This window comes from Eleutherodactylus coqui, chromosome 3 (assembly GCF_035609145.1).
Source record: "Eleutherodactylus coqui strain aEleCoq1 chromosome 3, aEleCoq1.hap1, whole genome shotgun sequence".
Taxonomy (NCBI): Eukaryota; Metazoa; Chordata; class Amphibia; order Anura; family Eleutherodactylidae; genus Eleutherodactylus; species Eleutherodactylus coqui.
In genome coordinates this window covers 226935427-226948978 of record NC_089839.1, presented here as the reverse complement: position 1 = coordinate 226948978, position 13552 = coordinate 226935427, and the positions used below count along the sequence as shown (strand labels likewise).

At 48.8% G+C, this 13552-nt stretch overlaps 1 protein-coding gene across 2 annotated transcripts in view; it reads left to right on the top strand.

Annotated features, from left to right (window-relative positions):
* Positions 1 to 8716: 8716 nt before the first annotated feature.
* SLC41A3 (solute carrier family 41 member 3) overlaps positions 8717 to 13552 on the top strand; it is a 44217-nt gene continuing 39381 nt past the window's right edge. Inside the window, exon 1 of one of the 2 annotated variants that reach the window (XM_066597026.1) lies at positions 8717 to 8885. The gene's annotated coding sequence lies outside the window, so the exon portion shown is untranslated. Of the gene's footprint in view, positions 8886 to 9935; positions 10043 to 13552 lie in introns of those variants that run through there. The other variant, XM_066597028.1, reaches the window with a different exon arrangement.

Below are 13552 nucleotides of genomic sequence, written 5' to 3'. Positions count from 1 at the left end.
TTAACCCTCTCTTCCCCAGTCCCCTGCACCGGACCCACCACAGAGCCCGGGACTAGGAGCTCAGGGTTACCACCCTGGTCTGACTTTGCAGCCAAACCAGAGTGCTTGGTGACATAAATAAATTTCTCCTGCATATATGTTTTTTCCTTTTTCCTCTTCTTCTTGCTTGATGTTTCCGGGGGCAAATCTTTTCCAAAGTAGGACTGCAGCCTATTTGGGGACTCTTGCAGCTGAATCTGCCGTATTATTAGCTCCCCCTCTCCACTGCTGCTGCAGCTGTCATCAGAGTCCTCCAGGTCAGATTCGCCTGACGTGGGGGGCAGAGGCTGACCTGTTCAGCTGGGATGCTGGGCCCAGTAGTCCCACCTGGCAGTGATGATTGCCGCTCACCAGAGCACCCAGCTTGCCCATCCTGAGTACTGTCAGATTCTCCCGAGCTGCTGCTCACAGACGCCATTTTGCTAAACCTCTCATCGTTTAAGAGTTTCTCTTTAAAAGATCCACTTCTTTGCAGAATCCTTTCTCTTTGTTCTTCATAGAAGTTAATAGCCTCCTCACAAGCTTTAATCTGCCGTGATATGGCCAATTTCCTGGTGCGGGATTTGGCCGGCTCTGCATCATAGCAGGCAGCACGCAGCTCCTGCCTATATTTATTAAGCTGCCTCCCGACATGCCCAAAGTCCTTCATGTATTTGGCAATACAGGTTGCCACATCCGTCGCTGACTTGCCTCCTTGCGATCAGCCCAACTTGCCTGCGTATGTTGTTTTGCTGCATGATCCTCCCCTTTCTTCCTCTGGCTGCGAGTCATGTAGGCTCCTCCAGGGAAGTCAGGGTGACATTGCTGCTTCCCCCAGTAGATCGTCTCCCTTCCTGGGGTGCAGTACTCCCTCCCCCGATCGAAGCCGGAGGGAGGAGGTCTGGGACTCCATGGCTGGAGCAAGCCTAGCACCTGTAGCCTTTGCTGGGTAACTTTTCCTCTTACTGGTTACCACACCCTGAATCTTTCAGAGCTCTCAAACACCCAACCTTCTCCAGAGATGCACTCACTATTCTGCTGGGGACAAGATAAATATTTTCAAGAATTGTATTGAATAATTTGGTAGAATACAAATTACATAACCGGTAATCATGTGTTTATTTTTATTGCTTTTTGATGGAAGCTTCACTTGAGGGGGTGAACTACTGAAGGTGACGTAAATGAAGCACAGCACGATCACATTCGAGAACTGTGACACACTGACCCCTGCTGGTGGTGTTATGACAGGTATGATATTCCAGACTGGGTCACACTACTGAGTGTTTCTGGACACATCAATTTCCCTCTCTGTACATTGCACATGGGCAGAAGTATTAATCTACATAACAAGTTGAGTAGTTGTGGAAATACTTTGGTCATCTTTTACTGACCCAGAGTTACACTTTATCCAGGGGCTTGTATTTAACTCATGAAGGCCCACAGCAAAACTAAAAATAGCTCCTCATCAGCCCCAGTTATACTGGTTTCAATGCATACATACTTATATATCTACCAGGATGCATTTACATGACCAGTTTACCCGCATAATTGTGAGATGCACAGATATCGCACGAGAAAAGAACCCATTATGTTCATGGGGTGCTTTTATGGGTGCAAGTTTTCTCTTCTAGAGCTGTGAAAAGTGATGTAAGAGAAAAATTGCAGGATGTCCTATTTTTGGGCGGTTCTGTTGAATAATCGTCCACTCTTCCCTCTGGGAGCAAAAATGTACATGCAAAGCAATTTTTCTTCCATAGGGAATGATGGGCAATTTTCACACACATGAAAATTACAAGTGCAGCATGTGATTTTTTTTTTTTTTATCACAAAACGCATTACACATAAAACCTGCAGGTTTGCAAGTGTGATATCGGTCTGAATTTCTCTATCCAATATTGTACTCGCCTGTGTAAGTGCACTCTTAGACATCTCTTCTGTCATTACAGTCGTCTATTTTCCCTTTTCTTCTCTATCTTGGCCCAGACCACCTTGATATCTTCTTCCAGTTCAAACTCATTTCTATAACCCTGCTGCTATCCCCAATGCTGTACCTCCCCATAGTAGTAGTACCTGCCTTTGTGCCCCATACAATATTAGTGCCACCTTTTATGCCCCACAATTAGTACCTCCATACAGTTATAATTTCCTAATTATTTCCTAATTTCCCACCACAAGATATGATGACTCTGTGCTCAACATAGCAATACATTCATTGTCAAAAACAATCACAGATTGTCAAAAAAAGGGGTTACACTGGGAGATCTCTGAGCTGATGAAGGCAGAGTCTCATTGGAACATTTAGTAGGAGGGGAAGTATAATTGTTTTTGACACACCAGGTGTTCAGAACTACTGATGCATTATCTGTCCCGGCACCTGACCACAAACCGTCGTGTGTTTACAACTAGTAGAAATAGGATGTAGACTTCAGCGTGCAAATGTATAAGAGGCTGTTAGACAAGGAGGTGGGCTACCAAGCCAATGACTGCACATGTCCACAGACCAGGGAGGACAATAGAAAATGTAAAATCCTTTTCCAGCCCTCAAGGCAACCAATATGGCCACCGTATTGCTCTCACTCATGACCTGAAGGTTGCGGGTTCAATCCCCGTATGGTTCAGGCAGCCGGCTCAAGTTTGACTCAGCCTTCCAGTCTTCCCAGGTCAGTAAAATGAATACCTAGCTTGCTGGAGGGTAATAAACAAATCACCTGAAAGCGCCGGGGAATAAGTTAGCGCTATACAAATAACAAGTCCCTTCCCCCCTTATCACAGCTCCCTTCAGTTATCACCCAGCTTTCCAAGCTCGGAATGGCACCCCCTTTGGACCTTCTGTTCTCGACATATTCGCAAAATAATCAGAATACAAACACAAATATTAAAGGGGTGTCTGTTTGTTGGAGACCCCCATTCAATAGGACGCCCTGTAGTAAATTAATAAAGTATACTATACTTACCCCTCCGTGGCCACCAGGATCCAGCGCTGCAGCCCTACTGTGATAGATGATGTCACAGGAAATCAGCCAATGAGAGGCTGCGGCATCAGGATCCAAGCGCCGCCACCAGGAGAATGAGCGGTAACACTGCAGCTTCCCATTGGCTACAGTGGTCACCTGATTTCCTGTGACATCTGACACAGCAATCATCGGGATCGCAGCGGGGCTGCAGCGCTGGATCCTGGTGGCCGTGGAGGGGTAATTATAGTTCACTTTATTATTTTACTAGAGGGGTCCTACTGAAGCAGGGGTCTGTAACTGGATATCCCATCTTTCTGGGATGCCAAAAGCAAAGCATCATATTTCTGCACATAACAACCCAGCCATATTTCGTTACTCGCTGTGAACAGCCTTTATTATGTTTATTATGTTGGCTTCACATCAGCAGCAAACCAAGTTTTCAGCGGCACATAAACAAACAGTTACACAAAATAGACCTGTGCAAAGCTGAGTAATTTTGCTAGTAAGGCTGGAAATCCCCTTTAAGAAAATCTGTCACTAAATGCAGATCGTATGTAGGTGCGGTTTACTGCCTGTAGGTGGTGCCAGTCCTCTCTTTAGCTTTCGTCTTCATGTCTCCTCTTAAAGGGACGCTACATATAAAGTCCATGTGTTGTGTCGTTAAAAGCACTCTATAGTTCCCTGTTATCAGCCATTTGATTATGCGCATCTTAGAGGAGAGTGACTTAACCCTTTTGTGACCAGTCTATTTTCATTGTTGCATTGCAAGGGCATAACTCGCTGACATCGCTATATAAGGGCTTCTGTTTGTGGGACCAGTTGTATTTTTTACTCGCAGCACTCTGGGGTACAAATAATGTGTTGCAGAACTTTCATTATGTTTTTTGGGGGGAAAGATGGAAAAGAATCAAGAAATTCCACCATTATTTTGGGGTTTTGTTCTGATAACTTTCTCATCTGGATTGGCATGATTACTGAGATATTTAGGGATTGGGTTTTTTTTTTTACTTCTTTTGCACAATAAAAACACGTTTTTAAAGAACGGATTCTGCATCGTTGCATTCTAAGACCCAGAACATTAGTATTTTCCGGCAGCAGAGCTCTGTGAGGGCTTGTCTTTTTTCGGGAACAGTTATAGTTTTTATTGGTACCATTTTGAAATTGTTTTTTAATCATGATTTTTGGGAGGTGAACAATGGGAGGTGGGAAAATAGCAATTCTGGCATTCATGTTTTTAATTATTTTTACCACGTTCACCATGTGAGAGAAACAAAATATTTTCATTGTCTGGGTTGTTATGAACAGAGTAATACCAATTATGTGCTGTTTTTTAAAAATATTTTTGGGGTATTTTATCTATTCAAAATGTTTTTTTGTGGGGAAAATGTATATTTTTTTTCAGCTGGATTTTTTTATTTTTAAATTTAAACTGTTTTTAACACTATTTTTAGTCTATAAAGGGGACTTGAAGTTGTGATCATTCGATCTCTAGGATAGTACACTGCATTACTTATGTAGTGCATTCTACTAAGCCTATGACAGCAGCCTGTCAGATTTTGTTAGAGGCGGGGTCTAATGGACTGAGTTATATGGTAAAAATAGAGGCCTTTGTCAGACTTCTGGCTGCCATTGGAACTCATTGGTGCCTTGTGATCGTACTGCAGGATGCCGATGGGTGATAGAAAGAACCCCCACCCTCTTGTCATCTGTGGTATTATTGTATCTTGACGCCACCGGAAGCTAGGGGTTTGACAGGGGAACGCCCCTGTCACACCCCCAGCTCCTGATAGGGTCAAGGCAGGAAGGTCCTAGCAGCACAGTGTGCATTGATGTGCGCCTGCCCTGCAGCCTTAGCCTGACTTAGTTGTCTTCTTAGCCTTACATTATCAGCTGTAAATGCTGCCATGTTACCACTGTAACATGGCAGTGTCACGTACTGGACACGGGAGAGGGGGGACGATACCTATCAATCCCGCCTCTGTCCTCGATTACTCTAGCGGTATTGTAGGCGTGAAGCCGTTAGAATACAGGCTGATTTGTACCCAGCTTCCTAGGGGCTTCTGCACGCATGCAGAGCGAAAGCTCAAATCCCCACCTGATCTGTTCTAATGACTCCAGAGCTCTACAATGCCCATACACAGCTGCCACCACCAATGTTCACAGGCATTGGACCCGATCTATAAATTATTAACACAATCTTTGGAGTATTATGGTTCGTTGTTAAAATGGACAAGGCTTGAACTGATAAATTGTAGATTTATTCTAGAAAAGGTCTAGCTGTGCAATACATACAGAGTGTACAAAGGTATACAAAGAAAAAGGTGGTTACATGGGAGAATAAGGAATACAGTATGAATACACACTCAGCAGATTTACAATAAAACAGGAAAAATTAAAAGAAAGTCACCAGATTTGGATTTCGGGTCCGATATCTGTTGGCGGGGCTCCAGAAACTGGGGGACCATACATATGCCACAGCACACCCCATGGATCGACCCATTGGATCTGAGGGGTCACACATTTTAAGGGTCCCTCAGTACACACCTCCTCCCCGCCCCCTCTGAGGTCATACAGAGAAGGGAGGGTTGGACTGGTACAAAATCTGAAGAATCATAATCAGTTATTTTTGGTCATATCTCAGCGCGCCGGTCTCCGATCGTGAAGATATGCCTGCCCTATTCCTGGTCATGATTTTATTGACGCCTGGATATCTCGCAAGACGCAGAAATCATAACGAGGGATGGGGTTACGTAGTTTGAGCAGGTTCCCGAGTGATTAATGCACCGTGAGTGGATGCGTTTTGTCCGGCTGGGTCGCCGATTTTAAAAATCTAACTCAGATCCGGTTGGGACCTTCACACAACCAAATATTCTTATCAGAGATTTCCCCAATATGAATTCTTTCGGCCCCAGCCAGTCTGGAAGAGGAAGAGTCTAGCCTGCTAATAGAAGAATGGTTTTTCTAAAACGTAATTAACACATACATGGTCTGTATCCTCATGCTAATACCACCAGACAAATACATGTGGGAGAGAAAGAATGGGGGGTTATTTACCCCACCGCACAGCTCTTGTCCAGGCAGGTGAGACAAGGCTTTTTCTACATGCAGATATCAACAGGCTGGGGGAAAAGCTGCTAAAGCTGTCGCTTCTTTCCATATTCAGGGATTGTATAGTAGATACCAAATGGATTGCTGGATAGAGGCTGAATATAAGGCAAGGTACACAGAACAAAATGGCTGACGGCCTAACGTCTCTACGGACAAAATCTGATACATCATCACAGGCAGCATTAACATCTAATAATGTAAGGCTAAGAAGAGAATGTACTCTGCGTAAGGCTGCAGGGCAGGCACACATCAATGCACACGCTGCGGCTCCGGGGCAGCCGCCACCTCAGTGCTGCGTCCCGGCAGCTGTCTGTGAGCTCCGTGCCGGCCTGCGCCTCTGTGCTCCCTCACCTCTGCTCACCGTTTCCAATGCTGACGCAGGCCCCACTTGTGGTCCGCTGCCTGGACAGCTGTCCGGCCGGCCGCCCGCCACCTCTCTGCTGCATACCAGGAGCCGCCTGTCAGCTTCGTGCCGGCCCCCGCCTCTGTGCTGCATGATGGCTGCTTCCCTGCTCAGCACTCCCACTGTGCTCCATCAGGGCGGCTCCCCCGGTCACCGCAATGCTGCCATAGTCCGTGCTTGTGCTCCACCGCCGAGGAAGGCCCTTTCTGGGAATCCTTAGTGGCCTTCCAGGACCTACAGGGCAACGAGCTGTCCAGCCAATCAGGTACAGGGGGCGTCACCCTCCTGTCAATCTTGACTCCACCAGGACTTCCTGGTGGCGTCAAGATACAATAATACCGTCATCTGTTACATGCTGCAGTTGCTTTTGACTGTGGCATGTAAGGGGTTAAACTACCAGGATCTGAGGTTTCTCCATTCCTGGCTATAAGGGCCCACTAACACAATCATATTTAGCCTGTGTAAAAATATACACTTAATACACAGTGCTAAAAGTCCCTTGATTTCCATGGGGCCATTATCATAGTCCGGTACATAAGGCGTAGTTAATATGCGTGTATGTGTGCATTTGCTGCATACTGTTCATTACGTGCAGAGAAAATATGCGATTGTAAGTGCTCTGTTAGAGCAGGAGCCGGGCTGTCAGTAGTCAGCCAAGACCCCAGCTTAAATCCCATTAGTGAGGTCAGTAAAAAAACATATTGTGGACACAAAGAGGTTAAAGACGTCTATAAGACACAAGACCAAATTTTGGAGTACTTTCTACTGTGCCCAGATGAAAGGCACGTCGGTGCCCGGTCTCTCAACCAATCAACAAGGCTGAGTTGGATGACATTTAACCCTTTATTGGTAGATTTCCCTTGCCTAGCCCACTGGACGAGTCGCCTCGTCACTTCTGCATGTCTCCCAGTCTCACGTCTGATAGTCACTGATTCACAGACCGGGTCAGGATCTTCTGCCAGTCTGATGGTATCTGTGCACCAGGCAGCGGGTATCCAGCCAGGAACCTCATGTGCAGCATTAATGCAGGAAGGGGAGAGAGTCACAGAGCAGCTGAGGACAGAACACGGGGCGGCTGGAATGTGCAAGGAGCCGGGTGAGAGCAGCGTGACACTGAAATCTGCGCCATCAGACTTCCACCGACTGCTGTGCCAACTACTGCTGCCCGCAGCTCTGGGAGGAAAACTCTGTATCTGCCAGAATTCAGAGAAATGAGAGATGGATATAGAAATATGGGAAGGCGCTCACTGCACCCCTGACATATACAGATCCAATCCCCACTATTCCAGAGATGCATGGTGGTCTTCATGTGCGCGAGCCCCCAGGATGCTGCACAGACTGGTCTATTTAAAGGTCAGGGGCTCTCAGTATAGATGGGGGAGTGCCCTGTTTGGCACCCACCTTTAAGGTCACATGCACACGGACGGGTTGGATTCTGCATGCGGGAGCCCGCAGCGGAATCCGACCTTGTGCCCAGCTGGCATCGGCGCGTACCTGTATTTTCTTCTTCTATGCTGTAGTGCGGATGGTGCGCACAGCTCGCCGTTAGACATGCGCAGTCCAGATTTCTTTTTTAATTCCTTGCAAACGGGCCGCGGGTCAGGCGACTTCCGTGGACTTCAATGGTAGTCGTCTGTGCGGAATCCACAGGAAAATGGAGCATGCTACGATTTTTCATCCGCGGTTACCTCTCGTGTGCATAAAGAATCACTTTACCATAGCATGCTATGGGCGGTATTTGCAGTGGAATCCGGAGGTGGTCGCCAGCTCCGGATGCTGCAATTCAAATCGCCCGTGTGCATACACCCTGAGCAGCTTCCTGCAGTATCAGTCACAGCCAATGGACAACGGTGGCGCTGTTTCTGCAAAAGCAACTTTCTAAACCACTGAAAAAGGGCTGTCCAGAACTTGGAAAACAGCGCCATGTCGCCACAGGTTGTTTGGGGTATTGCAGCTTAGCCCCATACAATCTGCAATACTACACTCAACCTGTGGACGGATGTGGCGCTGTTTGTCATAGACAGCAGCCATGTTTTTCTAGTCTTGGGAACCCCTTTAAATGTTCTGTGTGCTGAAAGACGTTTTATAGCACGCCGCTCGTAGTGACTCCCATTCCTGATCTGAGGGATGGAGGAGGCCTCTGTTTGGGTGACTGGGGGGATCTATCTGTGGTGCGTTCTTCTGCATCCCACCAGCCCCGCTCACACCCTCTCCGAGTCTCACTCGCTCGTGAAAGGAGAGTAAAGCTGAGCCGACGGAAATATAAGCCGGTCACATTAGCCGTGACGCTGAGAACGTGGCCCAAGCGAGCCAACAGCTGTAGAGCCGTCAGAGACCCCAGCGCAGCCGCCCTTCCCGAAGCTCATTACAGCCGCAGCGGATGAAGCTGTAATTATCCCCAGGTAACGGATCTGCATGTAGCGCTACTGTGTACGGGGGCCGCCCTGCGCGGGTACAGTGCCCCCGTCTCCCACTGGTATACATGGAGTGCAGGGGGTGGAGAGCCGGGCTCATAGTAGAAGGAAATCGTCTGCAACTTTCTAATAACTTTCTGCCTCAGTTTCTGAAGATCTCTGCTTGCTGTCAGTGAATGGGAAGGTGCTCGTTCACACTCGAAACCTTGTACAGATCCAAGACCGCTCACGGCTGAGGGTTCGCTGCAATTGTATCGCTTGAGGATGGTTTTTGCACTGGAGCCGATGTGTTCATGGTGCTGGAGAGTCTGCCCTCTGTGCCGATGCCAGCAGCAATGATCCCAGACTCCGGAGAAGGGGACTGAGGGGGCAGTTACCCACCTGCTGCTATGGCTGATGTTACCATATGCTTCCTAGGAATGGTCCCTATGGATTATATATGGTCTCCATTGCTGCTATTATATGGTCCCTATAGGTGATGATATATATGGACTCTATCACTGGCACTATTATACGGTCCCTATAGGTGATGATATATGTGGTCTCTATCACCAGCACTATTATATGGCCCCTATAGGTGATGATATATATGGTCTCTATTGCCAGCATTATTATACGGTCCCTATAGGTGATGATATATATGGTCTCTATTGCCAGCATTATTATATGGTCCCTATAAGTGATGATATGTGGACTCGATCGACGGTACTATTATATGGTTCCTATAGATGATGATATATAGGGTCTCTATCACCAGCACTATTGTATATGGATGATATTATAGGGTCACCATGGACACAATATAAGCAGGGAGTTGGAATGGTGTGTGTATACATATATGGCCGGTGATCTCCTCACGGGCCCCCACTACATGAGCCAGCTGGTTTTAATGTTGTGGCTGGTCGGTATATAGGGGGTTAGTAATGGGTCATCACCTCAGCTCCACATATGAGGGCCCGGCCGCCGCTGCTGGGGCCCCGCTCTCCCTATGGTCCGCCGCTCGGCTCCTGTAGGGCCCCACGGCTCCCGTTATTACACACTGCATCCTGCCGGACTGATCGGCGGCCGCCTCCTTCCCGGGATCCTCCCCGTGTTATGTGGGCGCGAAGACTCGACCACCCCCCGGGCCCCGGCCCCCCGAGGAGGTAAGCAGTGAGGATGGGTAACACTGAGGGGCGTCCAGGGAGGATGATAGGTGACGGTCACCGGAGATGCCCCGGAGACCGTGCCCTCATCGCCCAGTGCCCGGGTTAGCCGTCTCCTGTGTCACCGGGGTGCCCTCACCGCTCTCTGGTGCCCGGCTCCTGTGTGCAGGGGTGGCTCCCACTCCTGACGGTTCCCCAGCGCTGCAGTTACAGCTTCTCACCAACGGAGGGCGCCCTCCTCCCGCTCTGTGCCCACGTCACGGCATGAGGTGCCCTAGAAGCCCTATAGGGGGTGCCAGCCCCCCAAGAGCCCCAGTACATCAGTGCCAATGGTCCCGGATGGCGCAGACGGAGGCCAGATATATTTTTTTAAATTAAATGTCCCGGACGTTTCCACGGCTCTCATTTTGCGGACGTTTCATAGCTCCACTGGAAACGCCCGTTACCAGTACGTCTCATCGCCGCCCGGCGCGGCTCTTCAGTGCCCCTTTATATCTGTCCATCTTCATTGGTAGTGCTGCATGCTCTATGTCGGGGTCTGCGGCGCACACGGACATCGCGGCCTCGGGGGTCATCCTACAGATCATATCTTTCATCTGTACGTAATCTCAGAGCTCCACGTGTGCGTCCATAATGATAACGTCTCTGTTGTACGCCGCCACCCTGCAACGTACACCGCATTAACCCTTGCATAACCAGTCCAACATACTAACATACTGCAACTATTCTAACCCGCCTCGTGAAATGCCCAAAACCAAGTCCTGGCAGGAGGGCACCTCCCTCGCCTTCCATGCAGTCTGTGTCGTCATTTGGCGCCGGTCATCGGGCAGTGCCCAACAGACTGGTGCTAAGAAGCGTCGCTCAACCCCCCCGAGACGGGTACTAGACTGGAACAAACGGGGCTGACGGTGCGGCCAGCAGTCACAGATTCTGGACTGCTGATATGGTAAGAGAGGGTGCGGGCACCCCCTTATAGTGGCGGGCGGTAAGCTGGCACAATAGTGTAGTCCTGGCAGACACAAGCATCCACGTGGCACAGTGACCCTGCGTTGGCAGACACAAGCATCCACGTGGCACAGTCACGCTATGTTAGCAGACACAAGCATCCACGTGGCACAGTGACCCTGTGTTAGCAGACACAAGCATCCACGTGGCACAGTGACGCTACAAGTTTCACCTCGCATTATGACTGGTCTATGCAGAATTGTCGCCAACTACTTATAGATAATTTCATGGAGTATGCGGACACGGGCTGTAGATGCACGGGGGCGCCATAATGTGTTGGTGCCTAGAACCTTCCATTGACCCCTCCATTAATGGTCAGTCTTCCGAAGTGGGAGCCACCATCAGTGAGTCCAGCTACCCGCCGTCCCTAATAACATCCATTCAGCTTATCACCATTTTCAAGATCTCTGCTTGCTGTCACTCTTGTGTGCAGTAAGAGGCTGAACATCTCTACAGATCCCTTGTATCCGGTCTGAACGATCCTGTCCTATTTTGGTGTAATTTTTGGACGAAAATCTCCAATACAACTACTGTGTGAGGAGCCGAGAGAGGGAGACGCGGCCTGGCAGCCTTCAGAGGAGTCACTCTGAGAGAGCCGCGGGGCCGATGAGTCGGGGAAGAGCCGGCGGTTGCGTTTTGCTTCCGAGCATTGTTGTGGCCTCCAACAGATTTAGCATTATTTTGGGACTGGTCACTCCAGAGAGCGCGTGTGATGCGAGTGGGGGAAGACGGGGAACGTGTCTACAAGCCGCGAGAACCAGAGACCCGTGTCTGTAGAGAAGCGAGATGCCAAGAGTCAAGTGGTGCAAATAGATAGCCAAGTGGTGTTTCCAAAATAACACTAAGGTGGCATCTGCAAGTGGCGGGGACCCTGCGATGGACCGGGTGATCTGCCCAGGAAGGCTCTGCTCAGGATAAAGCACAGTTGTTACTACCGTGTTCGCTAGGCATCGTAGACAATCCTGCGAGTAACACCAAGCATGCTGCCGTAGGGATCATCCTCACTTACAGTGACACAGAACGTTCTGGCAACATCTTGGGCACAAGCTGGTCTCAAGGCCTCAATGAGAGACTGTAGAACTGTTCTGCCCTTTAACCCTTTAGTGAAGCGGCCTATTTTGGTCCTAAGGATGCAACGATTTTTAAGGGATTCGTCTCTCCAGTTTTTAAAAGCTATAAGGTTTTTTTTTAATTTTTTTGGAGACATGAGGGCTTGTTTTTTGCTTAGTGAGCTGTAGTTTTTATTGGTACCATGTTTTGGGTACATATAATGTATTGTATAACTTTTATTACATTCTTTGGGAGGGCAGGGGACTTGAACCTGTAATGTTATGATTGCACTGATAATACATTGCAGTACTTTTGTACTGCAATGCATTATCGCTATTCATAATGCTCACAAGCCATGAGAGATCTGCACATTGTCTGGTGTCCAGTTGCCAGCAACCAATCGACCCCTCGCGATTACATGGTGGAGGGCTGGTGACATTACAGAGGGAGCTCCTTCCCTCTGTGAAGCCTTTACATGCAACGATCAACATTGATCACAGCATGTAAGGGGTTAACTGTAGGGATCTGTATTCTCACCAATACTCACTTTAGCAATGTGTTGCCGGCTGTCAATCACAGCGGGCTCTCGCTGCCGATGGTGCAGGCTCAGCTTCTGAGCCCGCGCCATTCATAGGACATAAGCTTACATTCATTTGCAGGAACCCTTCCCAGCCAGGTGGTAAACCTACATCCTGGGGCGGGAAAGGGTTAATAGACTGTTCTGCCTTTTAAAGGGATTTCCCTGGACTCCATTATATCTGATCGGTGTGGCTTCGCCACTCGGGACCCTGCCAATCAGCTGTTTGAAGCGGCCGTGGCACTCAAATGAGCAATGTGGCCTGTTTACTGTTTATCAGCTGCAGCGCTGCACATTGTATAGTGGCTGTACCTGGTGTAGCAGCTCAATCCAATTCACTTGGATGCATGTACAATGAACGTGACGTCACAGGCCTAAGAAGAAGGTGCCGTACTTACGTGAGCACCACTGGCTCTTGAAACAGTTGATGGATGGGGGTCCTGAGCAGTGGATCCCTTTGGAGCCTCCAGCACATCTGGTACAAAATCCTGGACAAAGTAGCGCAGCACATTGCGCAATTTCACCTGATAAATGCCAGAACTCTGACGGACCCTCTTATAGTCAATGGGCGCTGTTCGGCTCCAGTACGTGTCGGATCCAGCGGGTACGGTACAATGGAAATCACCAGGAGTCCCCATGCCGATGTGAATGGGACCAAAGTCCCAGAAAACCCCTTTAAGAGACTGTACCAGAAAGTGTAAGAGAAACTATTAAGCTGTGCACCTCTGCTAGAGACTGTAACCTTTAGGCCTTTTTCACGCAGGCAACAGTGATATCACCGCAGGAAAATTGCGGTGATATCGCAGCTGGGATCCCACGATTTTTGTGCGTTACCGCTGTGTTCTCTCTCAGTGATATCGCTGCCGCTCGGGATTTTG